The 27,561-nt window shown below is 38.5% G+C and overlaps 1 pseudogene across 1 annotated transcript in view; it reads right to left on the bottom strand.

Moving 5' to 3' along the window:
• LOC307065555 (centrosomal protein of 78 kDa-like) overlaps positions 1-27,052 on the bottom strand; it is a 39,039-nt pseudogene extending 11,987 nt beyond the window's left edge. Inside the window, exons 1-8 of the transcript in view lie at positions 27,014-27,052; positions 18,494-18,613; positions 17,989-18,397; positions 14,718-14,890; positions 14,554-14,626; positions 13,389-13,492; positions 11,224-11,398; positions 2,248-2,369 (exon numbers count right to left, since the gene is read on the bottom strand). The product of the transcript in view is annotated as a centrosomal protein of 78 kDa-like (transcript). The remainder of the gene's footprint in view (positions 1-2,247; positions 2,370-11,223; positions 11,399-13,388; positions 13,493-14,553; positions 14,627-14,717; positions 14,891-17,988; positions 18,398-18,493; positions 18,614-27,013) is intronic.
• Positions 27,053-27,561: the final 509 nt, after the last annotated feature.

Below are 27,561 nucleotides of genomic sequence, written 5' to 3'. Positions count from 1 at the left end.
ATTTCTATCACATTTTCCATTGTGTGTTTCTTTGTTATATACTGCGAAATTTTTTAAATTCCTACTGAATTTATTTCAGCAACCATATTTCCATTTCCAGGAGACCTCTCTTGCTTTTGGACCATTCTCTTTTTCATTAACACCCTAGTCTTATTTTATAGTTGCTAGCTCTTTTTAAACCTCTCTCAGGATACTAATTAGGGTTTTTTCTTTTTTTTTTTTTTTTTTGCGGTACGCGGGCCTCTCAGTGTTGTGGCCTCTCCCGTTGCGGAGCACAGGCTCCAGACGCGCAGGCTCAGCAGCCATGGCTCACGGGCCCAGCCACTCCGCGGCATGTGGGATCTTCCCGGACCGGGGCACGAACCCGTGTCCCCTGCATCGGCAGGCGGACTCTGAACCACTGCGCCACCAGGGAAGCCCGGGTTTTTTCTTAAATTATTTTGTTCCCTAAGTTGTCCCTGGTCCTACTAGGATATGTTTTCACTCTTTTTCCCCCTCTCTAATGTTGTAAGCTTTACTCAACTATCAGGCAACTGACAGTTATTTTCTATTTAAGAATGAGTGCAGAAAGCTCCCTGAAGTCAACGATTGATTGGCTTCTTATGCAGGAAAAAGCGGGGAGTAACTGTAACAGGATCCCCCCCAAACACAATTTTCTAGGGTGTAAAAACTCACACTAGCTGCCCTAGATCTCGCCAGTTTCACTGTTTTCAAAATGAAATCATCTCATTTCAGGAGTGTGAGGGCGGGGCTGGGAGTCCACTCCTCCAAACACAACCCTTCAATGAGCTCCCCTATTTCAGTCACACTTTTAACTAACTCCACCCTCTCTCCTACATGCGCACCTGAGCATGGGGCTACTTCTGCAGGTGGGGTCAGAATCCTCCTCAGTTGCAGGTGGTCCCTGTGCCTATTCTAGGTGATGCTTTTCCTCTGTTCTACTGCTTCAGTTTCACACTCTCCCACCTGTCTTCCGTCTTTCAAAACTATGTTGAAATCTCTTGATTGTTGTGGCCTTATATACTTAAAACACTTTGATACCATCATTGTAGTGTCCTGTCAAAACGCAGAAGAGCTAAAAGGGTTCTCAGTGCATTCTGAATCTGCTATTCTGTGATCCCAGTGTTTAAACTTCTTGGTCTTCCCCTGTGTCTATCATTGCTTTTAGAAATACAATCTCCTGGTCTACTCGTGAAGGAAATGAATACACCACATCTAAAATGACAAGGAATGCAGGTTAGATGCTCTAGGGTCTTGTCAGACTCTGCCATTTACTAATAAACCACTTACGTGCTACAAATTGTAGGTGCTCATTTATAAAACAAAAGGGGGTAAGACTACATGAACTATAGATTTGTCCTACTCTAACATTTCATAATTTTCTAAGTTCTTTTCTTAAAATTTCTCTATATTATCATTAATTTTCATTAAAAAACAAAAATCTAACTTTCTCTTTTGAAAATCAAAGAGTAATTCCCGTAGTCCTACAATAATGGGATAATTAGTTCTGAAACCTGTCAAGTTTCATGTTTCATATGAAAAGAAAATCATATTAAATAATTTTTAAAAATTAAACATGGACTTTGTAGCACAAAGACAAGGTCCCCCCCAAATGGTGTTCCTTTATTTACTAGAAATGTTCAGCTCTGCAGTAAAGTTGAAATAAAATAAATATATTATTTTTGAGGTGCAAAAATTTCTTATGAAAATCAATTTTTCTTTTCTGTCCATACAAACAAAAGTATGGAATGACATTAGAGGTCAGGTTTATTTGGTAATATAATGTAGCTTCTTGATATTTTTTATTTTAGGAAAGGAGAATATCAACATCAAAACATTTTTCAACTTTACTTTTATTTAAAATAAGGCCATATTTTCCTCTTATAAAAAGAGAGTTCAACTAGAACTGTCAATTTTCTCATCTGTAAAACAAGAGCACTGAATCAGCTGACTATATTCATTCAGAACTCAATTTCCTTATCTTATGATCACTAAGGTTCTCCCTAAATCTAATACACTAAGGTTCTAGGGAAAGGAAAATATATTACTAACGACATGTTTTGATTTTTATTTCTTAGAGTTCAAATGTCCACCATTCACCTTGGTCTAAGCTTAAGGAACCATTCAAGGGGATACAATGCAGATGGGAGGGGAAAACAGAAACCTCACACAAGCTGTGCAGTGTTGCAATCAGGCTTCCATTTGAAAAGTAATCTTCTCTATAGCTTTAAAGTGATAACTTTGTACCTGCACTGCTCTTGTTTCAAACGGATTTTCTCTGGCTCTTCCTGAACACTTTCTGAGGAATCATCGACCTCTTTGATTTCTGAGGAGGAAGGACTCTCTACTGTCACAAGTCACAGGAAATTCTGATGGACATGAGTGTCACAAGAAGAAGATAGGAGACGACAGAGTTGTTAAAGCGCAAAGAAAGAAAACAAGATTGTATAAAAGATAACACAAGCCAGATACAGAATATCCAAATATTAGAGGACATTTAACAAAAGTGATCTGAGATATCATTATTTATAAATGTCTCTCACTGCTCCTTAGTCTAAAACAGGCAATGACTAAGTAAAAGTACAGGAACTTATTTTTGCTATGTTACTCTACAGACCTCTGTTGTACATGGTTAGGATTAGTAATGGGAATTGCCCATATTATTTTATTAAGTTTCTTTCACAGAAGCCAAGTGACGATCCAAGGTAAACATTTTTTCTCAGATCAACTTTATACTGCAAATGAAAAATTTATTCTTCACCATCAGACAAAAACAGTCTGGAAGAAAATGTAGTTTTTCATAGGAAAATACATCAGTTAAGGGACTGATGAATAATCAGAAAGTCAACATATCTAAGCTGTGAATAATAGACATTAGAATTTAAAAAACTAAACCACATACACATACATAACTAAAACTGACCCATCAAAAATTTCATCTTCTCACCACCCTTAAGCCAAAACTAGGGTAACAGTAATACAATTCTCCCATCAAGCTTCACTGCCACTGCAATGTTGTTCAATAGGACATTTCCAAACATTTTTAAATGGATCTGGCCACAACCCCATAAAAGTCTACAGATCATAAAGAAGCGTGCTGGGATTATATAACCACGCAGAAAACAAGTCACTAGGACATCATTTTGACAACAAGCAGCAAACCCTGCAGCATAGGAATACCCTAACGGGACAATGAGGTGCATACCCCTCTCTCTGGGCATACGAGGGCAGGACTGACACCCAAGATGCTCTTCTCTCAACCTCAGCAGTGGTGCCTTTCACAGAGCAACTATGCAGTCTCCCAGTACCACTGGGAAGGAGAATCTGATACTGACAGTATTAGCTTGCCATGAGGCCATAAGCGAGGGAATGTGTGTGGCCTTGGTGAGGGAGCAGAGGTTTGGGAGATGTTGCTTTATATTGGCTTTCAGATCAGGAATTTGTACATATAGCCTGCAAACAACGTTTCCTGAAAACGTGAACATTCTTGAGTATGACAGCTCCATGTGAGGGGTCAGAAATGGCAGTCAAGTTCGTTTCACTGGGTAACAGCTGATTTGCAGACTGGAAAACAGGCTTCCTTGTTTACAGACATAACCACAAGGCTGCCAGTTGTGTGCCAAATCCACACAACTACACAGTTGCATTGGGAGATCGACCAAACGTGTTTTACATGGATTTATTTCTGAGAGGAAAATGCTTCTTGTAAGGCTCAGTCAGTTTAAAAAGCAAGAAGAATGACCGTCCACCTTTCCCAATTCAAGCCCTATATATCATAAATATGACAGCTAAACACCAGCAACTGATTACATACATCACGAGCTTTGATGAATGGAAAGCCCCTAAAAAGATATCAACAAAACGAAGTTAGATCTTCATGTAAATACATCACCAGTTAAACCCAGTTAATACAACTATTTAGTATTATGTACGGTATCCATACAGAATTGTGTATAAAAATAAATAGGCTCAAAACAAGGACCTGGAGGGCTCTGCTACGGAGAAAACAGAACAGTATTCAGCCGACTGGCTCAGTACTAACTCTCTGAACTGCTGAGAGACCCCTTCAGTTCCTATGTTCAGGATGGTTGAGATTTCAGTCTCACTTCTTTAAATGGTGATATTCATCGTTCTCTAATTTACCACCCTGTGTGACGAGGATGGACCTGTGATTAAGTGTCTCAGGAAGAAGATAGGAAACCACAGAGCTGTTAAACTCAAGTGCAGAGACTGGAGATTCAACACTGTAGTTTATGCAACAGCAATTCACATTATCATTTGCAAAAAATTAGTCAGTTGTCCAATGGGGATTATAAACATCCATTTAACATGAGCAACTGAACAGATATTTTACACAGTAACTACTTCAAGTACTATTTAAAATCAATTCTCTTTGTTTTCTTAAGCAATTGTTAATCCCCAATTTCGTGAATACTACCAAGTAAGTCACCTGAACATCATCTAGAGCAATCTATTTCACTTAGCAAGCCTAAAGCTATAGTTCAACCATTTTATTTACTGTTCTGTGACAAAAATTACTACGAACAGCTATCCCCTGGATAAGAAATCAGGTACAGCTAGTTTGACTCACTAAATCTGATTTACTGAGTTAATAAGCCAGTTGATTTAGAATTGGTCTAATGCATATTTTTCATCCATTCTGCATTGAACTATTTCCCATGCCTACAATGTCTTTTTTCCCATTCGTACATATCGAAATGCCTACTTCTGTGCTGTAGGGCTTCGCTCAACTACACCTGCCTTTAATGAAACTTTTCTCACATGCACAATTGGTGATAATTTTAGTCTCCTCAAGACTCCCACGGGGTTACCTCTGTTGTGACACTTGAGAAACAACTTGAAACTCCCAATTACTTTTTGTTTTTCTTCCTTAGAGGGCTCATTAGGCAGAAACCATGTGTGAGTTACCGTTTTTCCTCTATAGAAAGCACCAGAGAGCACCCACATAATAGAAGTTCCAAAATAAAGAACTCTGAATGACTGAAAAAGACAGGGAATGCAAGCAGGTTACCTGTTGCTTTTTGCACGTTCTGCAGTAGCCATGGCCGGAAACCAGACACACCAGGTGGTAGAGGTTCAGGACCCTAACATTCTTTACCAGCAGAGTGTTTCCTTCCATTACTTGCAGGTTGCCTTGTGGCCAAGCCTGTGTTTGACAAAGCATGAAAAGAAGGAATCAAGATGCACCAAAGGTCTCCAGAGCAACTGTCACACGTGTACGCTTTGAAAGGAATCAAACAGGCACTTGGCAATGATGCCAAGCCCACTAAAAAGAGGATCGTTTTGTACAAAGGTTTTACATAAGCCAGCATTTTTAAAAAATACAAGTTCTCTACAGTAACAAGTTATTTTAACTAAAACAAAAGTATTGAGATGTGCAGAAATGAAAAATATTTTTTTTAAAAAATCCCAAAGTATGATACCTTTTATGTGTCATGCAGAAACACTCAAGTTTACTGAATCTTAGAACACCTTTGGCATTTCTGAATCTCAAGGACACAGAAACACAGATACACCCATGACTTCTGCCAAACAGAATCTTCAAAAGTAGGCCAAAATTTAAATTTAAGATGAATTTTTCTATGTAAAAACAATACAAGTTATAAGGCTGCAAGTTGCTGGGGGGTAGGTGAGTCAATGTTACCCTCCTATAAGCCTGTCAACCTTCACTGCTCCTTTGATTTCATATAGAAAACACACAAAAAAACAAATGAAACCCACTGGATAAAAGAGTGAAATGTGGAGACTTATCCTATATTTCAGTGGTACAGAGGCAAGTATCTTTATATGAAACATTTGGTTGCAAAAACTAGACCTACGTGTTCATATTTTACTTAGAACAAGCCATATATTAAAATTCACATTTAAATATTTAATTTGAATTTACTGAAAACAAACATCATAGGTTAAAATGGTTATATTTATCCTTCAAAGCTACTATATTTTATGTTATTTTATTTATTTATTTTAATAGATCTTGATTGGAGTATAATTGCTTCACAATTCTGTGTTAGTTTCTGTTACACAACAAAGCGAATCAGCCATATGCATACACATGTCCCCATATCCCCTCCCTCTTGAGCCTCCCTCCCACCCCTCTAGGTTACCGCAAAGCACCAAACTGATCTCCCTGTGCTATGCTGCTGCTTTCTACTATATTTTAGCAGCATTAGGATGCAGGGTAAAATGGAGTGTATGCAGTAATATAGGACAAATATTTCATAGAGAGTAGCTTATTGACAATCACCACATGATCCTGTGTGATTTACATGCCTCTTAAAAAAATACAGGAGCTCAGTTCATTTTGTGCTATTTCATTGTGTTTTTTAACTTAATTACCATCAAAAAATGTTTGTATGCATGTGGTTTGTATGTGTATACCCTTCCTTTACTTTCAGAAACTAATGCAAATACATTTGTATTAAAAATTTTTTTAATTACACTTTTCTTGTTAGGAGATAAAAAAATTTCTAATAAAAGTTCCCATCTCTTTTTAGGCATACATAATTACAATATAAATGTGACACAATTCACACCATTATTTCACCCCTATACTCACCTGGATCTAGGTATATACCCAGATACTGATTAGGCTTACCTCTATGTCTCCAAATAACTGAGGCAAACACACAAAAAAAAGCCCAAGAAATAAAATTACTCTTAAAATAGCTCAATGAGCTTGTATACTTCAGTTACATTTCCACTTTGTTTAATCATGCTAAAGATAAAAAAATGTTTGACTGTTTTCTTCTCATTCCATGATGCCCTATTATTCTGTACTAATTTTACAGAATTCCTAATATGTTTTACATATACATGTTTTATTTATATATATTTCCATTTCGAATATCATAGCAAAAGTCAACTTAGCTATTTTAAGAACGCTTTACATATGATATAAATTTTTAATAATAATATCTAATTAGTGTGATATCACAAATCTTAACTTCTTTGTATGTACTATTTGATTCTTAAAATATCACTCTCTTGAAATAACAATTGGCAGACAATCATAAGCTTTTTTTTGACTTCATAAACACTCTTAACAACTTATTTAATACACTATTTCCAATTTTTCACCAATTTAAAAAATTGACCAACTCAATGAAACCTTGTGAATACAATGTTAAAAAGTATAACTAGGAATCATAGAATTTAAATTTAGTGTGAAAAGATAAGAATGGCAAATTATATTGAAGCTATGTGGAATTATGTTTATAGACAGCAGGAAGAGAAAATAAAATGTAAATATTGCTTGATAGGATAATGGGATTAGAGGTGGTCTTTTACATTTTTCATTTTTATGCTAATACAATACCTTTATAAAACCCACAAATCTTCAAACAACACATTTTTTTTAAATTGTGGTAAACTACACAAAACAGAAAATTTATCATTTTAACCATTTTAAAGTGGACCGTTTAGTGATATGAAGTCAACAAATTTTTAAAACTTTCAGAGGGCACCTGAATAAAAGATCTGTTGTCCGTTGGTGATTTTAATGTATCTGGTATATAACTCAACTCACCACAAAACTCTTCCTGGGAAATTGGCAGATCATAAACATAAAAAATTTATTTTGCTTTATATTAAACCTTATTGTTTTGCTGTTTCAAAATTCAAATTTACTCACAAGAAACAGTTTCATATTAGATTTGGTTGCACAAATGGTGCTCCTGCTATTCATTCTTATCACCAAAAATAAAAAAAGACTATTTGTGACTAACGATTATATGTTCCAGAAAATAAAAAGTTAAAAGGTTTTCAATCTGCCTATCTGGGAACCTAAATTAAATCATCACACAACATTTTCAAAAACAGAAAAGCCATTTGATTTGACTAAAAACTTAGTTTTAAGATGGCAGAAAGTACCTTGATAATTTTCTTTTAAGAAAGAAAGAAAAACAAACCATTAAAGAGAAATTCTTCCAAGAGAACTGAAACATGTTATATACCTCTGACTTGGCACTCCTTCCATCTGGAGAACTTTTCTGGTAACTGTTTTCATCACAGAATGATCTAAAGTAAAATGAATTGAAATTAGAGTAATTATTTCCCAATGAGTGGCTATTTCCATTTAAAACCAAAAGCCAAATAATTATTGCTTTTCCCATAAATTTAAATATGAAATCTACATTATGTAATTATACACTTATTTCCCCCTTTGTGTATTCTAATTTCTTCCTCAGAAACCTAAGATACCATCTTGCAGACTGCCCACAGTGGCTACTATTTTGGCAGCAGCAAGGTCAACTTTAAACATTTTGCATCTAAAGTGGCTTTGGATACCTTTGGATAGAAAGTACAGTCTGAGCACCGTCCAGACACTTAGATACCTAAAGGCATCTAAGATATCAAACCAGGGCATCTAAGATAACAAACCAAAGTCCTGATATTCTCTCAAAAGCTGCTCCTCCCATCAGCCCCCTTTTTCTAAGTGATACCACCCAGTTGCACACATAATCATCAACGACTTGTCTCCTTGTTACTATTTCCTTCATACCTCACATCACATCTAATGTGTAATAGCTACATCCTCAAAACACAACCTGAATTCAACCACTTTTCACTTGCTGCAAACTTCAACCTAACCTAGGCCATAAACATCTCTTATTTGGAGCACTGTGATAGTCTCCTAACTGGTCTCCTTGTTCCTCTTCTTTATACTCCCAAGTCCCTTCTCTATACCAGGTCACCTTATTCAGATATGACTTAGATCATGCCTTTTCCAGTTCAAACCCTCTACTCATTTAGAATAATCCACATCTTTACTCTGGCCTTCAAGACTTTACAAGAGCAGACCCCTGGCTAGCTCCTTGACCTCATGTCATACCACACTCTTCTTCACTCAGTACTCTGCCCAGATTGGCCTCCTTGCTTTTCCTTAAATACTCCACCCATCTACATGCCCACATACTCATTGCCCCCTTGTCCTGGAATGTGCTTACACCAGCTCTTCCATGGCTTGCCGCTCTCTTCATTCAGGTCTCCGTTCAAATGCCACTTCTCCAGTGAAGCTGTCCCTTAACATACCTGTCCAATGGAGTCCTACCTGCCCCCACTCACTCTCCTTACATTAAGATATTTTTGCACTTCCTACTCTCTAAAATTATATTACTTATCTGTTTACTCATTTCTAGCTGAACTCCTTCACTAGAATGTAAGCTCCATGAGGGCAAGACTTTTGTCTGTCTGGTTCACTGCTTTATCCGTAGTGCCTAAATCTGCATCTGGCACACAGAGGTATTAAAAAAATTACTTGTGAAACTGACAAATGAATAAAGTGCTCCTTTCAAGAATTCAGAGGTTGCACAAGAAGGAAATAATGCTCTTGGTGGAAGCAGGCTTAGTATCTAGGTTCACCTCTATTCACAGTAGAGATAAGAAAAATTTACAGGTATAAATCACTTTAATTAGAAAATTATCTGCTAAAACCATAAGGGAAGTACAACTTTAGAAAAGTACCGTTTTCTAGGATACAAATAATAACAAATTCAAACAATGTGTGAATAGAGAATACATACTAAAAACCTATCATGAAATTATGATGGTCAAGAACTCTCACAGTAAAAGGTCAGACAAAAACCAGAACAAATGATCATGAATTCTAGTAGTTCTGGGGCTGAACAACCTACTCATTTAAACAAAAGGGGTCATCGCAAAAGCACAGGTATTAAAAAATATTACATGAAAGGAAACTATCATGAGTCATTTACTGAAGTGTTGAGTGGACCATCCCATTAAAATAACTGGGGTCTTTCAACACCCCATGACATACAGAAATAGCAAGTCAGACGTATGGATCTGACAGGATATGATACAACCCTTACAAACTCTCACTACAGAAGAATGGACACACGGTGTAATTAACCAACTAGCCAAATTAATACAAACAGCCAGTAAACCTCACCAGTAAATCAAACGAATACAAAACAAAACAAAATGTGGTTATTCTCCTATCAGATTAAGCCAAGATTGTGTACGAAAAGTCTTTAAAATGTCTATACTCTTTTGATCCAACAACTCTCTTTCTACGAATTTAACCAAAAGAAATAGTCAGAGATATAGGTAAGGATATATATCAGAGTACTATTTGTAACTGAAAAACTGGACATACCTTTTATACAAGATTGGGTAAGCTATGTGTACTGTGGCATATTCATATAATGGAACACTGAAGGGTCACCAAAAAAATGATGCAGTAAGGCTTCCCTGGTGGCGCAGTGGTTGAGAGTCCGCCTGCTGATGCAGGGGACACACGTTCGTGCCCCAGTCCGGGAAGATCCCACGTGCCACAGAGCGGCTGGGCCCGTGAGCCATGGCCGCTGAGCCTGCGCGTCCGAAGCCTGTGCTCCGCAACGGGAGAGGCCACAACAGTGAGACACCCGCGTACCGCAAAAAAAAAGAAAATAAAATGATGCAGTAGATGCAAATTTACTGACTTGCTAAGATGGTCATACTGAATTAACTGAAAAAAGTTATAAAATTTGGATTAATCCCACTTGCATAAAAAAGGGAGAGGTACTCATTTTTGTAGTCTTACAGTTTTTTAAAAGTGCTACCAGCCAGTGTTTGTGAGAGGCAGGCTTCACATCCACTCTTGGGGTGGACTACAAATTGGCATAGACTTTTTGGGTGGTAATTTGGCCATGTGTATCAAAAGTCTTAAAAATATGTCACACTTAGTCATTCCACTTGTAGTACCTTATTCTACAGAAGCAATCCCGATGGACACAGAGACGTATATACAATGTATTCACATTGTTTGTGACAGGGAAAAGCAAACTGTCTAAATCTAATTGCAAATAATTGATTAAACTATGGGACATCAATAGGATGGAATACTACATGATGCCTCATTAAGTGAAAAAAGCAGGAATATGAAATAGCAAGTATACTACAATTCTATTTTTGTAATCCCTAAGTGTACAAATATATTTATAGAAAACAATAAAAAGACTGAGAATATATACACCAAAATGAACAGTGATTTATGTCTGGGTATTAAATGTATAGGTAATTGTTCTCTTGTTACTCTGTATTTTCTGTAAAGTATATATGTAACTCTTAGAGAAAGTTTAAAAGCAACATAAAAACGATCAGAAAAATGAGGCCTTAAAAAAATCCTATCACAACAGTATCATGCCAAAAGCTAAGCATATATTATATTAAAAATTCAATATTTTCCATTTTAGAATTTACCTCCAAGCCATAAATCCTCACTAAGAGATTCTGCAAAAGCACGAGCACCCAGGTCACCAATGAGCTTGTTGCAGTTCAGAGTGATGCGCCTCAAACCAGGCATACAGTCAAGATCAGGTCTCCTGGAACGAAGACTCTCAGCCCAGGTTGCTTCATGCCTTCTGATAGTCTGATACTGCAAAGATTTAACGGGACGAAATTGGGATGTTTCAATAAGGAAACAGGGTGTGCCTACTGAGTATGGCTTATTATGTCAGAGATTTACACACACACATATCAAGCATATATGCCAGGAGAGCCAAGCTGAGAAATTAAATAGTCAGTTCTGCTTTACGAGTCCAGTGACCCACATTCTAGTCGGTCAGTGATTAGATTCCAGCCACTGGATGACCTGTTTATGAACACTTATGTAAAGTTGGACAACTCAATTACAGTCTAAGAATTATTTCCTTATCTTCTAAGTCAGGGAATTGGTTCTAAATTCTATCATTGCTGAGGCTCTAAATTTCATCTTTCTGTCCTCCAATGGCCTCCAAACACCTGACTGGGCAACCGCTAAGAAAACTTTTTAATACGCATCTTATTTTTTCACAAATTATATACACAAAGTTCTATACATATAACTTATGTACATTATAAGATACATAGATATTTTTAAATGATACAAAGCTAAATAGGTTCTAATATTTTCTTTTCCTAACTTCTAAGGCATTCTTTTATTTTATTTATTTTTTAAAAATATTTATTTATTTATTTGTTTGTTTGTTTGGCTGTGCCGGGTCTTTAGTTTTGGCCTGCCTGATCTTTTAGTTATTGCATGTGGGATCTAGTTCCTTGAGCAGGGATCGAACCCAGGCCCCCTGCATTGGGGGCGCAGAGTGTTAACTGCTGGACTGCCAGGGAAGTCCCAGGCATTATTTTTAAAACTATATTTACAAAATGGATCTCACATGCTACCTAGGGTATGCACACAAACTTTAGAGGCCTGGACTATGCACAGCCAGTTTGATGTGCCTTGGGAAGATAATGGTTTGACATTTAACCACAAGTCTTGTCTTAAAGACATTCAATTCTTTATATTCATAAAATCAATTTTGGTAAGAGGGAACACTGACTTTAAATGAAAAATGTCTTGTTACATTTTTGAAAACATAAAAGACTCAAAGTGCCTTTGACACTCTAAAAGGAAAATCATTAGTGTCATTTTCCCATTAACAATAGCTTATAAAAGCTCCAAGCAGAAATAACAGCAACCACTTACACAGTGCTTAGTATGTGCCAAACACTATTTATACAAATGAGTTCATTTAAACCTCACAATGAGGCATAGACGTTAAGTGATTTGTCCATGGTCACTAGCTATGAAAAGGGAGAAAGGGAATTTGAACCTAAGCCATTTGGCTTCGGCACCCAAGTTCTTGACTGTTCTCTACCCCAGGGGTCAATGGACTTGCCCTGTATAGGCTCAAAGAATTTTTCAATTTCCAAAATCTAAATTTAAACATTTCCAGCTCTGTGAGCTATACAGTTTCTGTTGCAACTACTCAACCCCACTGGCGTAGGCTGAAAGTAGCCATAGCTACCATGTAAACAATGGTGCCACTATGTTCCAAAAAAACTTTCTTTACAAAATCAGACGACGGGCTTGATCTGGCCCACCAGCCATAGTTTACCTATCCCTGGTCTGCACCATCGAACTATTAAAAAGGCTTCATGTCAAATTATTAAATAATTTAGGCCTAAATACAGTAATTATAACCACTGTAAAGTTGTGAAGGCACTGGTTTAAAAACTCTATTTACAAGTTGCCGAGGTAGTGATTTTTATTAGTTTACAAACTACAGTAGCTAATAGACACTTGATTCATTTAAAGATTGAAGACTATAATGGCAGAGTTTCTTCACAGCATCAAAATCAATGTTTTCAGTAACTAAAAATACATAGAAGTATTATTATGTATTATATATTAAATCTCTTATTTCTAAAATTAAGTGGACTATCTTTACTAAATGGTAGAATCCCAAACTGAAAACTGGTCTTATTCTTTCAACAAAACGAAAGATGCACTCACAGATATCAAAAGAAAAAATTGACTGCCATCTGTGTCAATGTATGAATGTGTTTCAATCACATATGTTTTTATGAAAGTTTAAACATAAAATCACCTTTAAGATCTTGGGCATGTAATCTGCTCCCTGCCATGTCAGATTATACCCCGTGAAGTTTACTGTCTTAAGAGTGATAGAGTTCTTTACACCTTGACAAGTAACTAAAAGGAAACAAAAAACACACACACACAGTAAGATGAAGAGCCTATACATTTGTCAATCTTGACTTATCTGCTTTTCTTGAGTCAATTGGGGGTTTACAGCCACATTCTTAAAATCATTAACTACAATCTTCCCAAACAGGTGATTGATGAACTGATGCATTCTAAAATTTGTCAGTAACAAAGTGTTATACCAGTTTACAGCAACAGTTTAATTCTATTTAGGTACTAAAACTGAATACACTGAATACTGCAAACTTTCTTCCCAACCACTCAGTAAAGTACTACATACTTTTGAGACAAAGGGAAAAAAAAAAAAGAAAAACCTAAAAAGCATAAGACTCTTCCGATTTTCATTTCCAATGATACATGCCAATCTTGATGATCAATCACGATTTAAATGTCAACTGTAAACCCAGTATTTTATTAGCTGCTATGCAGTGTACCAGAGCAATAGAAGAGAGAGGACCTCAAACCCTCTGTTCCCTCAAATTGAAAGGCAGGCTTCCTTACCCCTTCAGACCACTACTGGACACAGGGAACACACACTAATGTTTCAGGACCCCAACCAACAGTCACCTGCTTTGTGATTACTTCCATGACACACCCTCACCAACACCACTGAGTTTGCTGCTCCTACGGGACGTTACATGTATTTACTATTTTAACACATACCACAGTGCATCATAATTATGATTGCAGATAGATGTTCTAACAATTTAAAGAGAATGATGACTTTTTTGCTCTTTACATCTTGCTATTTCCCTTCCCATAATATTTCTTGAAGAGAAACCATAAAAATATAGACAAACACAAAACACAGAAAATATACAAAATGTGTGGTTTGTGGCTTAACACAAAGTTAAGTAAAATTAGTTCTGACAGTATCCAGAATGACAAAATTTCATGGTACAAATGAGAATGGACCAAGGTTTGAGCAGGTACAGGAGACAATCCAGGCATGAACAACACCAAGAAAAGGTAGACAGGAAGTAACATGGTGTGTAGGAAATCACGAGACCAGTCTGATGGGAAGAGACATAAACAAGACTGAAACTCACTTTCTAAACCTCCATCTCCAACTGGACAATTCGCAAGACACAGGTGCACCAAAGTGGCCAATTTATTCAATCCCTTTAATATGGAGGAAGAGTTTAAAATTTTACTGGTTTAATTTGCCCCAAAAGCAACTATCAAATGTTGGCAGGACACAATGAAGGCTTACCTTTGTTAACATAGTTAAGCCTCTCTCTCTCACAACTAGCCCACTTAGCTCCACGTTCCTTAGCGCACCCGATGCACTTACACAGCGTTTAAGAGCTTTACACAATTGGAAGGTCACATCTTTATTTCTTTTCGCAGGAACACGACTTCTGTAAACTTTATTTCTGCCAGAAGCTAAAGCAAAATTATTGTAAAATAAGTGATTTAAAACACACATTTTATCATCATTAAAAAGCATTAAAAAAAGCATCTGCTCTGTGCTAAGGATTAGAAACGACTCCTGCCCTTAAAGCCTTCATTAAGGAGGGACATGTGTAAACTCAAAATTTCAATCACATGAGATAAAGAAACATAACCTTTATGCACAGAGGTTCCTTTGGAGGCAGAATGTTATATCCAAGTGATGGCTTCATGATAACCCTGAAGCAGAATCTAGAAAGATGAGGCTATGCAGAGTTGGAGTAGGAGGTGCATTAACTGCAGAGGGAACATCTGTGAAAAGACACTCAAGCCTGACTCCTGCTGGGCACTGTAAATACTGCAGGTGGGGATGACTAAAGGCCAGGGGTCCAAGTGTGAGAAGAGACAGAAATGAAAGAGATGTTGGCCCAAGCAAGCCTGGGAGAAAGCATGGCTCGTATCCCACAGGTGGTGAGACCTGGGGCTACCACTGGCTGAGTAAGGGTGCCTCCGCTGATTAGAAAAAGGCTCCCCGCTGCTGAAGGACCGACAAGATAAAGGGGGTGATCACAAAAAGCTCCCCTTCCTCAGGGCAAAGAGCCCTATGAGGCTTGGCCGAACACAGTTCAGACTACACGCCTCCGTGCAGAGCACACGCTGGGCGGCTAGTATGCAGTAACTCTGTGTGGGCAAGCCATTAGCAGCATTATTTTAAGCACATCTTTTTATGTTAGAAGATCACTTAACCCGAGCAGGCGGATGAACTTAGAGGAACTGAATCCAGGGGCCGTGAACCACCCAGGAGTTTCTGCCATAGTCTGGGCCAAATGTAATATGGATGAAGAAGCAAATTTAGGAGGAGGCCAAAATTTACAAGATAGACCCACTGGATGCAAGACATAAAGAAAGTTCAGTGAAGGAACTCTGAAGAGAATGGGCTCTACAATAAATTTTTCTTACATTCAATGTAAAATATTAGGCAAAATTAAGTACAGTGGCCTTTAAGGTCCCTTCCAGCTCTAATTTCTTTTGATTTCTAACTTATTACTCTGGTTAAGTAAAGTCCCTTCAGAGGTACAGAACAGTTCTTATACCTGAATGGGATGCAAAGAATAATCTGACTTCTCTTCACCAGGGGATGAGTTGAACTATCCTTGCAGAAGAGATAACAGATGGTGTGAACCCCAGATCCTGGAAAAGGGCCAGGCACACGATGAGTATTCAGCTTTTTGAAAACAAATGAACAATCATTTCCTCTCCTACATCTTCACACCCTTACTCTGCTGGTTACTTTCTCACAGCTTATAAACATCCTCAAATATACCCACTTAAAAATCTCTCAGACCTATGATTCTTTGGATCTTCTTGTGGGTAACCTAAGTCTCTACCATGCCTTCAAACACCTGTCCTCCCAAAAAGCCCAGATCTGTACCTTGGGTCCAGACCCGTCTACCAGGCCCCTCTAAAGCACTGAAGATCAAGTAAGATCCTCTCGCCACCCCCAATACCTTCCTACCGTGCTCTGTATCTCTCAAAAAGATGCAGCTGTAAACTGTCACCCACGCTTGCTGCCCTCCCTTTTCTAACTGGTCACCAGGCCTCACCCATTCTCTCTCAGATCTGCAAAATCCAGTCCCACCTTTTATAACTTAAGTGGGACCCTCAGATTACAACTCAGCCTGCACCAAATCAACTGCCTTCCACATGGAGGTCCGAGTGAGTCTCTAAACCACAAGTCCATCTCTTCTTTGGTGTTTCCCACAGCCTTCAGGATAAACACCCAAACTTCTGACAGGACAAACAAGGCCCCCTTCTCTTGGGCCCCACTAAGTTTCCAGTATCAACTCTCATTTCTTTCCCAAACCCTGAGTTCCAGTCCTATACCTTAGTTTTGCCATATTTTCTTATAGTTCTCAAACTTTGACACACACTGCTCCCTCCTGCCACCCCAGGACCTTCTACATATCCTTAGAAAGGATGGCACCTCCTCCAAGAAGCCTACCCTGAACTTTCCCTTCCAAGATTCTGTGCTCTGCAAAGGGGAAAGATCGGGGGGAGGGATCCATTAGGAGTTTGGCATTAACATATACACACGACTCTGTATCAAATAGATAATCAACAAGGACCTACTGCATAGCACAGGGAACTCTACTCCATAGCCTGTAACAAACTGTACGGGAAAAGAATCTGAAAAAGAATGGATACATGAATAACTAAACCACTTTGCTGTACACCTGAAACTAACACAATATTGTACATCAAGTAACCTCCAATATAAAATAATAATTAAATTTTAAAAAAAGATTCTGTGCTCTGTAGCACCAGAGCTCACTTCTTCCAGAGCACTGACTACTGTGCTTGTGTTTACCTGCCGCCCAGTAGAAGGGGAGATTACCTAGGGCAGAAGCATCGTCTCCAGCAGCCCTTGGTTCTGACAACTCATTCAAGTGCCAGGCTACTTTACACACATAACCTGCTTAATTACTTCTAAGAACCCACAGAAAGAGTGGTTATTAATGTCATTTTACAAGTGTGGGGATTGTAGTCCAAAAGAAACCTGCCCAGGCCACAGACAGCATAAGCCCTGGAATTCAAACCCTAAGCTGCCTTCACACCGGTGATCTTTGCACTATATGATACGAGTATTGAAAAAAATTTTTTTTTCCTGAACCGTTTGAATGGAAAGGAAATGAAGCTGGGATATATCCATTTCCTAATCGCTTTGGTGTGTACCAGGCAAAGTCATTCAACAGACCAGGTAACATCTGTGCAACAATGAACGATGCTCCAAACTGTGCTAAGTGTTCTACTTTGTAGAGTCTAGAAGCATTAACACAGTGCATCCTTGTAACCACCACAGAGACTGGGACCTGTTAAGCCCACGCTACAGATGAGAACACTGAGACCTAGAAGCCTTAAGGCACTCGGCCGGGGTCACCGAGCCGGCAGGAGTCCTAGGCCGCACGCCCCGTCTAGTGCACGCACACCCGGGCACTGGGCACTGGTTCTAGTGCCCACCCTCCACCTGGCACCATCGAAAACCCCGCTTCTCAGCGCCAACACGAGGGGCCCTGGAAGCGGGAAGTACAAACCTGTCTCGACAAGCCGTGGCTGGAAGAAGCTCTGGATACAGATCAGGGGCAGCGGGTGCTCAGGGGCAGCGGGTGCTCAGGAGCGGCGCCCAGGGCACCCCGCGGAGGCGGTCGGCCTTAAGTCCAGCGGGGCGTCCCGCAGGGAAGCGCGCACGGAGGGCAGAGGCACCAAGTCCTGCAGCGCGCACAGGTCCTCAGAGCGCGGAAAGAAGTCGGCCACGCTGTCCCGGCGCAGCTTCACCGAGTGATCATGGCCCGAGCACGGCCTCGGGGACGCTGGCTGCGGACACGATGGCCACACCCGCCTGGGGGCCCCGGCCCCTCGGGCGCCCACCGCCCGGCGGCTGCGGCCCCGCAGCGTGCGCAGGACCGACGTCGCAGCCAGAAGACATAGGGCCACGGGCCCCAGCTACGCCAACCCACCCATGCCGCGCTCCGGAGACCCCGCGTGGCCTGGTGTTGGCGCAGGCATCTAGGCCCTCCACGCCGCGGGGCTGGGGTTTACGTCAGCGGGCGGGACCGTTGGGGCGGGGCTCGAGGACGTCTGCACGCTCGCTGTGCGTCCGCACGCAGCCCTGTCTCCCACGGTGACGCGGCCTGAAGAGTAGGGGCTTGAGCTCTGAGACTAAGGCAACGCGAAACGTACGAGGTGTGGAGACTTTGGGCTTTCCAAAAAGCGTTTGCTGACTCATCCAAACAAAACTGAGACCTGGTTGTATCAACGCATTTTAAAAGTAAACTCCCGTAAGTGTCTGTGCTCCCCCCACCCAGGAGAGAGCGTGCACTCCGTGAGGGACACACGAAAGGCTGAGTGAACGTCTGCCTGTGGTCCTTTACCTGGTGCACAGGTGTGTGAATTTATGTGGAGAGCTCTTAATTTCTGTAGTTTCTGCTAACTTGACACGGTAGTTGGCAAATGGTGATGTGTTCCATGCATTCAGGACATGATCGTGGTTACTAATAATCACTTTGTTTGGTACTGACAACTCCACAGAGAATTTACTACTGAATATCCAGTTTCCAGAAGAGAAACTGAGGCGTAGGAAGTGAAGTGACTGAGTAAGAGTAAGGACTCAGACAACTGGTGTTAGTAAATTAACCCTGCAAGGAGGCCGTTAGCCTGCGGTGGCTCTAGTGATGCGGCCGCCTATGTAAACCAACAAAAATCTAAGCCTGTCAACGCCTCAGGGTGGCGAACACTGCTGAGGACAACCAGTCACAAACCACCAACTAGGCTTTAAAGTTATAGCAAGTCAGTCATTTCCTTGCTTTGCTTCTGCCCTTTTAAAATAAACATCTCTGCAGCTCCTGTGGCTGGAGTGCTCCTCACCGCTTCCGCTTTGGTGGTGCCTGAATTGAATCTATTTTTGCTCACGTAAAGTCTTATTTTCAATATGCCTCAGTTTGTCTTTTAACATTGGTCGTAGAAGTTGGATTTGTGTCCAGTTTCTAGAACAGTGGTCGTCCTCTGGTCAGGCCTTAGGCGTTATGCATACAACGTTCCTCTTCTACCACCACCTTCTGGATGCCTCCACCCACTACCAGCTCCCGCGTATCAGATCCCCTACATGTGGTCAGCAATGGCTTTCACATGCAGCATGCTCACATTATAATATCGCAGACACTCCTCCGTCCTCCAGCCAGCGTGTGAACTGAAACATTACCATTCCTGTTGAAGAGCCTGCTGTGACCACTTTCCCAAACACAGCCACTCCCCAGCTGACCCTGGGTAACCACTCCTCTGAACTTGGTCTCCATCACTGCATGGATGTCTTTCTATTTAGGCTACATTTTTAAGTATTCTTCAACCTCATATAGTATTCTACTATGTTTTCTCTTCTTACTTGCTTTTTTTAGTGTTATCTTTGCTAGGTTCATCCATGCTGACACGTAAAGATCTGTCTAGTTCATGTACTTTCCTCACTATGTAGGATTCCCATGTAGGGAAGTACAATAATTTATATGTGCATTTTCCTGTTGATGGACATTTAAATTGTTTCCAATTTTCAGTATGATTTCTGTTTTAAAACATTTTTATATACTTTCTAAAGGTCACTTTACATTTACTGTTATTACAAAATATTGGCTATATCCCCTGTGTTGTACAATACATCTTTGAGCCTATCGTACACCCAGTAGTTTACATCTCTCACTTCCCCACCCTGTATTGCCCCCTCCTCCCCCTCCGCACTGGCAACCGTTAGTTTCTTCTCTATATCTGTGTCTCCCCTTCTTTTTGTTATATTCGGTAGATTGCTGTATTTTTTTAGATTCCATATATAGGTGATATCCTACAGTGTTTGTTTTTGTTTGACTTATTTCACTTACCACAATGTCCTCCAAGTCCATCTATGTTGCCGCAAATGGCAAAATTTCTTTCTTTTTTAAGGCTGAGTAGTATGCCATTGGTTATATGTACCGCATCTTCTTTATCCATTCATCAGTTGATGACACTTAGGTTGCTTCCATATCTTGGTAATTGTAAATACTGATGCTCCGAACATTGGGGTGCATGTATCTTTTCAAATACATGTCTTTGAAAACACGTGTTTTGGTTCTTTTTGGATTTATACCCAGGAGTGGAGTTGCAAGGTCATATGGTAGTTCTATTTTTAGTTTTTGAGAACCCTCCATACTGTTGTCCACAGTGGCTGCACCAGTTGCATCCCTACCAACAGTGTACCAGGGTTCCGTTTTCTCTAAAAATTGTAAATTTTCTTCCTAGGGGTAATTGAGATGATAGTTGAATAATAACATAAGATCAGGCGAAGTCTAAAGAAATTTTAGAAAAGCTGGATAGAGTAGGAAAACTTCTGTTCGCTGGCGTCTGAATGTTAGAGAGACACCAAGACATGTGGGCCAAGTTGTGGAGAGAAGGGAAACACAGACGCAAGCTTGACACTTGGTGCAGCTTTTCTCCTTGGGGCATTTGCTGATTCAAATGTTACAGCCTAGGAGCTGAAAAGCCAAAGAGTTCAAAAGACTCTAACGACAGAAGCCAAACGGCAAGAACCGTTTTACATTGATAAACAGCATTTTAACTATGTAGAAGCAGAAAATGAAAAGAAAGAACTTTGCATTACGTTTAATAAAAGTTTAGAGAGATCTTTGTGGTATATTAGTGAACTTATTTGTGGAAATTTAGCCATGTACATTGTGTTGGAGAGGCACCAAGAGTTCAAGAATTCTCACAATTTGAGTACACAGTTGCCTTAAATGTTGGCATGGTGGCATCCATTTACATAACAATGATTTGGAGGATGTTGTGTTAGTCAGCTCTTGCTGTGATAATGCTTTGGAACAAATCACACCAAAGTCAGTTACATAAACAAGAATTTATTTCTCTTGGACCTATGGGCTAGCTGCAGTGGCTCTCTTTTAGACCTCTAGATGGCTAGTTTTGCTCCGTGTTTTGGGTCAGTTTGAGGTCTGTCACACAAGCCCAACTGTGAGGCCGCAGCTCCCAGGTCCTGTCTTCTCTAGAAGTTCACTGAAACATAAGAGGTGAGCCCAACTGCACAAGCCCATTTAAGGCCTCTTCTGCTCATTTAAGGCCATCATGTCTGCTCATACTTCAGTGGCCAAAACATGTCACAGATCTAAGCTGTATTTAGAATATGTGTATTTGTTTAAAGTTGGGTGCTCTCACAGAAGAATATTGCATTTTGGACAGTGTTAGCTTGGCATTTCCATTGGCATTTGCAAACGTGATAAACGTCGTGTGCACTTTTTCACCTTTGAGAACTTTTTGAAATTGTGGGACAATTTCTATGGGAAAAGAGGAAGGTACATTTTAGAACTGAACTCTAGTTATAGCAGCGTTGGGAGAAGAATTAATGAGATAAGGTCAATACAAATGAAAGATTTGGGATTCACATATTCATAATTAACATTAGCATTCTTCAGAACATTCCTGGAGAATTGTGATGCTTGCTTTACGTGATTTTATCATAAATCATTATAATCTGACCAAGCCACTTCAGTAAAACATACATCATACAGTACATCACATTTTAGTTTTTCCTACCACTGCACAACTTCTCATCAGGCACGAAAGGCTACATATGGTATGGTTCCATTTATGCGAGATGTCCAGCAGTGGCAGATCCATACACATGGCAAATATTATACATTAGTGGTTGCCAGGGGTTTGGAACAGAGGGAAATAGGGAATGACTCCTTAAAATGGGTGTAGGTTTCCTCTTGGGGTGATGAAAATGTTTTTCAGCTGGACAGCAGTGATAGTTGCACAACATTGTGACAGTACTAAATTCCACTGAATGGTACAGTGAATTGTAAAATGATCAAAATGGTGAATTTTGTGTTCTGTTCATTTTACTACAATAAAAAGGAGAAAGAATTAGGGAAAGACTTAGAGTTTGGGAAAGTAAGGTGAACTGGTCAAGAAAAAGACAGCTCTACTGTTCAGTTTTCTCTCAGCCTTTCCAGTGCATTAATCCTCAGCAAAAAGTAGCCTGAACTTGTAGATGATAGTCATTCAACACAGTGCGGGGAAAAGTAAATAAAATAAAAGGCACCTCTTCTTCTTTAGCACATCTGTGAAAGGTTAACTTCCTGCTCAGCCACATGGACATTCATGAAGACGTTTCACTTTAGGTGTCCTCTACTTCAGTACTTTACTCACAGCTCATTCACACATGTAGGCAACAGCATTCCTTAATTCGATGGAATCTGCAGTGCTGGTTGTGATCAGTCTCATGAAAAGAAAAGGGAAAGAGGAAAAAGCCTCCACATTGACTTGGTGGTCTTGACAAAATGGATGCAGAAGACAGCTTGAGTGTCAAACTGGAAACTTATTTTCCTTTTCCTTTTCTTTTTATCTTTCCTATCAGGTCTTCTGCCCACTTCCCACCCCCTTCTTTCAAACAGGAGAGACACTAATTAGCTGCTTTTTTTTTGTTTGTGCTAAAACAACTATTGTTTGGGGTTTCTTGTTGTTCGGTGAACATTTTTGTTTTTACTGCCAAATGAGCTTCGGTGGTTGGTGTAGGGGGTCTCTTGGGAACTTAACTTTTTCCAGTTTAAGTGGGAAAGCTTTTTTGTTTGAATGGGCTTTTTACTGGGTGCTTCAAGGTTTGCTCCTGGCTCTTTGATGGGGGACTGGATAGCACTGTGTTTCCTTTGAGGTTCCGATAAATAAAGGATCCTATGTCCTCCTGGGCACTCTTTGTTGATTTTGCTGTGTGTCCTCTCTAATAGCCAGATGCAGATTCCAGGAAAATGACATATAAATGAATATAAGTAATCTAATATTTTTAGAATTTGCTTTGGCCATACTCCTGGTCTTTTTCTACTTGTAGCAGATGGCTTTAAAGAGCATTAGCTATGTATATATTAAATATAATATAAATATACCAATATTAAATATTATATTGATATATAAATTTAATATACTAATATTTATATTAATGTATAACAATTATGTATTATATTAATATATATTTTTGCCTAGCGTATATTATATACAAAATATATGGGTAATGAAATGTATTTATATGGTTAATATGTTCATAATATTAATATGATATATCCTGTAATATTGATTATAGAACAATTATATCATAATATATAAATTATAAATATATATATGTATATATATTATAAATATATAATTATTATTATCTGATATAATACACTATAGTTAATATATTCTATATAACACAATACGTAATGTATTAGTATAAGACAATTATATTATGTAATATAAATATAATACATCTATAAAACTATATATATTTTAATTATACATTACACATACAAGTATGTATAGCTATTTATAATTTTATTTACATAGGAATCTGTTCATCCTAACAATTGATGTAAAAATATGCAATATTTTCAATCAAATGGGCCTTTACCTCACTACCTACACATAACTACTTTTATAATCATGAACCCTGTCTAACTCATGCTTCCATATCTCGCAACCTGCTTTTCTACACATGCACATAGACGACACACATTTATACACGATATATATGTATCCTGCCAGTTTTCAGTTCAATGTATATAACTATATAATATATATAATTATATTCCTGTGTATGTATACAAATATAAATCAAAGGTATGTGTATAGGTATGTATTTCATATGTTTATATAACTATATCATACAAATAATGTATGTGTATATAAATACATGACTATATACATACATACCCAGAAATATACTTCTTTAAACAAAAGGGACCTAAATAAAGAGTTCTCTAAGAATAAAACTAGTTATGTCTCACTGTTTCAATAAGAGTTTATAGTTTTCTACTGTATGTGCTTCTATAATTGTTAGGAACAATTCCCATTTGTTGAATGTTAAGTTGTTTTAATTTTTTGCCATTATTAATGAAGCTCTAAAGAATACGGTGGGCAAGATTACTTGAAAAACTCTCCTGAAGGAAAACGGTTAGGTATGCTAGGTTAAATGTACACAACTTATTTTTAAGTGCGTGGTTGATTTTTGAAGTATGCAGTAGAAATTTCCAGGACCCATGAAAGAAGGGTGGTACATGTGTGAGAGTTATAGCTATATTAGGAGTGGATTGAAGATCTTGATGGCTTAGAACAGAAGCTGGAAATCCTGTTTTCATGGAGCCAAGTGGCAAATATTTTAGGCTTTGTAGACCAAAGAGCAAAATTGAGGATATTATTTAGGTACTTAGGTAACCATTTAAAATGTTACCAGTTAAAATGTGAAAATTATTCATAGCTCACAGGCCATAGAAATAGGCATCTGTCTGGATTTGTAATACAGGCCATAGTTTAATGACACAACTGACATAGAGACTTGTTTATAAATGGCCATAACCACGTGAGAGGCAGGAGGTAAGACTCCATCCCTACTAGATGGGAAGATAGAACTAAACCTATCTATCCCTTGCTTCACCTTCAATGAAAGGGTGTGCCAGGAGAAAAAATATCTGCTGGCAAAGGGAGACTAAGACCAAATTCTCTTGGCCTCTGCTCTGGGTAGGAAACAGGTAGGAAATCTTGAGAATTCTGAACCCCAGATCTGTGTTCCCAGTGTTTGGGTTGCAAATTTATGTGCGGTCTTGCAAACAGAAGCTAAGAAATTAACTTAAAATGCTCCCAAATCGGTGGTATTCCAAACACAAAACTAAACCCTTTCTGGAGAGGTAGACCTTCAACACAGGCCTATAGCATTCCCACAGATAAAGTTTAGCTAAACATGAGCTCATGATCTAAATTTACACAATAATGAAGAAATCAGCTAGAAGTGGAGAGAATCAGCCAAAAACAATCAATACCAGAATTATATTCCCAAGGCCTTCCATCAGATGTTGGAATAATCAGGTGCAAGGCAGAAAATATACATAAAACTAGAACTGAAACAAGGAACAAGGATGTTTTAAAAGACTGGGTAGGATCTTTAAAACATTTTTCAAGTACATGTCATTGATAAAGCTAAAAACTCGAAGGTTGTGTAATATAGCAGATTAATCATGGAGAAGTGTGAATTTATGCTGTTTTTAAAAATATGGCAGGTCAGATTTTCTGCCTAATTATATAAGTAGATTTATCTTTTAAAAATACACATTATTTTAAAGATCTTTTGGCTGTAAAATAAGTTAAGGTTATTTCAAAGGGCTTCTCTCCAAAGAAAAGTGAGAAGTAGCAAAACACAGAAAGTCGAGGGGAAAAAATGTCAATATATACATTGCAGTAGGGTGAACTAAGCCTTAGGCTAGCAACAGTGTGGATGAGCTGACCCTTAGATACTTACAACTAAGCTGGAATCTTCAAAAAGTTCCACTATCTATAACTAAAAAGATTTCTAAAATTAATAACCAAGTGTTTCAATTGACATCAGAAGAGTAAAACAATAAACCCTGAGAACATAGAAAAATAGATAATAAATATGTGAGCAGAACTTAATAAAACAGAAAAAAAGTATAAAATTGAGGTGATTTAGTAAGTCAAAAGAATATTCTTTGAAAAGATTTAAAAAACACACTTTGATTAAGCAAAACAAAAACATAAGTAAATAATATACAGAAAGAATCCGGACAATGTTAGAGCAGAGAATATATGAAATGCCAGTAAATTTGAACATTTCTGTAAAGTGGACAATTTCCTAGCTCCTAAAGTTTACCAAAACTGACACAAGAGGAAATTTATAGCTGGAGTTCTTTCACCAGTAAAGGAATTATGTCAATAGTTTACAATCTTTCACCAAGAAAATACCAGACCCAGCCAGATCATTTGGGAGGTGAATTCTATGGAACTTCTATTAAACAGATAACATCAATATGAACAAAGAAAAACTTCTAGAGATAGCGAAGGAAGAATTCTCCTTTATTCATCTTATGAAGTCTATATAATCCTAATACTGAAAATAGATTAGGACTGTAAGGAAAAAGAAACTTACAGGTCAAATTTACTTGTAAATATAAAAGCAAAAATGTTAAACTATGATATTAGCTACCCAAGTTCACTAGAGTAAGAAAAAGCATGAGCAAGTTAGGTAATCCAATGAATGAAAAGGTAGTTTAATGTCAAGGATATATATCAATAGATTGAAAACACCACATTTTATTTCTTTCATCTGTCTCTTTAAAAAATGATAATTGATCTCTCTTGTACTAGGCACTGTGCTAAGTCACTTACATATTTACTCCTTTTTTTTTTTTTTTTTTTTTTTTTTTTTTTTTTTTTGTGGTATGCGGGCCTCTCACTGCTGTGGCCTCTCCCATTGCGGAGCACAGGCTCCGGACGCGCAGGCTCAGCGGCCATGGCTCACGGGCCCAGCCGCTCCGCGGCATGTGGGATCCTCCCAGACCAGGGCACGAACCCGTGTCCCCTGCATCGGCAGGCGGACTCTCAACCACTGCGCCACCAGGGAAGCCCACATATTTACTCCTTTAAACCTTCTATCATCCCTGTGGGAAAGTTCTATTTTGCTTCCATTTCTTAGCTAAGACTCTAACCCCCAGGAAAGTGAAGCAACATTTGTAAGATTTTGTGGATGGTCAGTGATGGGACCAGTACAGGAACATCCAAAGTCTGTGCTTGGAAACAGTGCCCCATGTTGACACTCACATTACAGATGAAAGGAAAGGAACCATGCACTTACCATATAGATTAAGTCTCACATTACAGGTTAAAGGAAAGGAACCATGCACTTACATTATAGATTAATACCCCCATAACAGGTTAAAGGAAAAAGAAACATGTGCTTCCTCCAAAGTTGTAAAGAAAGCATATCCATTTCTTAATATATTTCCCAATTTCTTTTGCTTGTTTTCTGACCTTTGTAGTGCATTTTGCCATGAGGCAAATTTTATTTCTTATATAATTAAATGTATCCTTTTTTCTTTGTATCTGAGAAAGGTATTCCTCATGAATACTTTATTTCATGTCTCCCAGGTTTCTGATACTTTTACAGTTTCATTATTTTTTAACTTTTAACTACTTGCTGTATCTAGAATTTAGTAATGATAGCCATATTTCCCCCCTTTTCTTGAATAATTTTTGCTACTGATCCAAAATGTGAATTTTATTTTAAACTCAATTCCCTTATGCTCTTGCATCTAATT

Source organism: Hyperoodon ampullatus (assembly GCF_949752795.1).
Source record: "Hyperoodon ampullatus genome assembly, chromosome: 2".
Taxonomy (NCBI): Eukaryota; Metazoa; Chordata; class Mammalia; order Artiodactyla; family Ziphiidae; genus Hyperoodon; species Hyperoodon ampullatus.
This window is presented reverse-complemented; position numbering and strand designations above follow the sequence as displayed.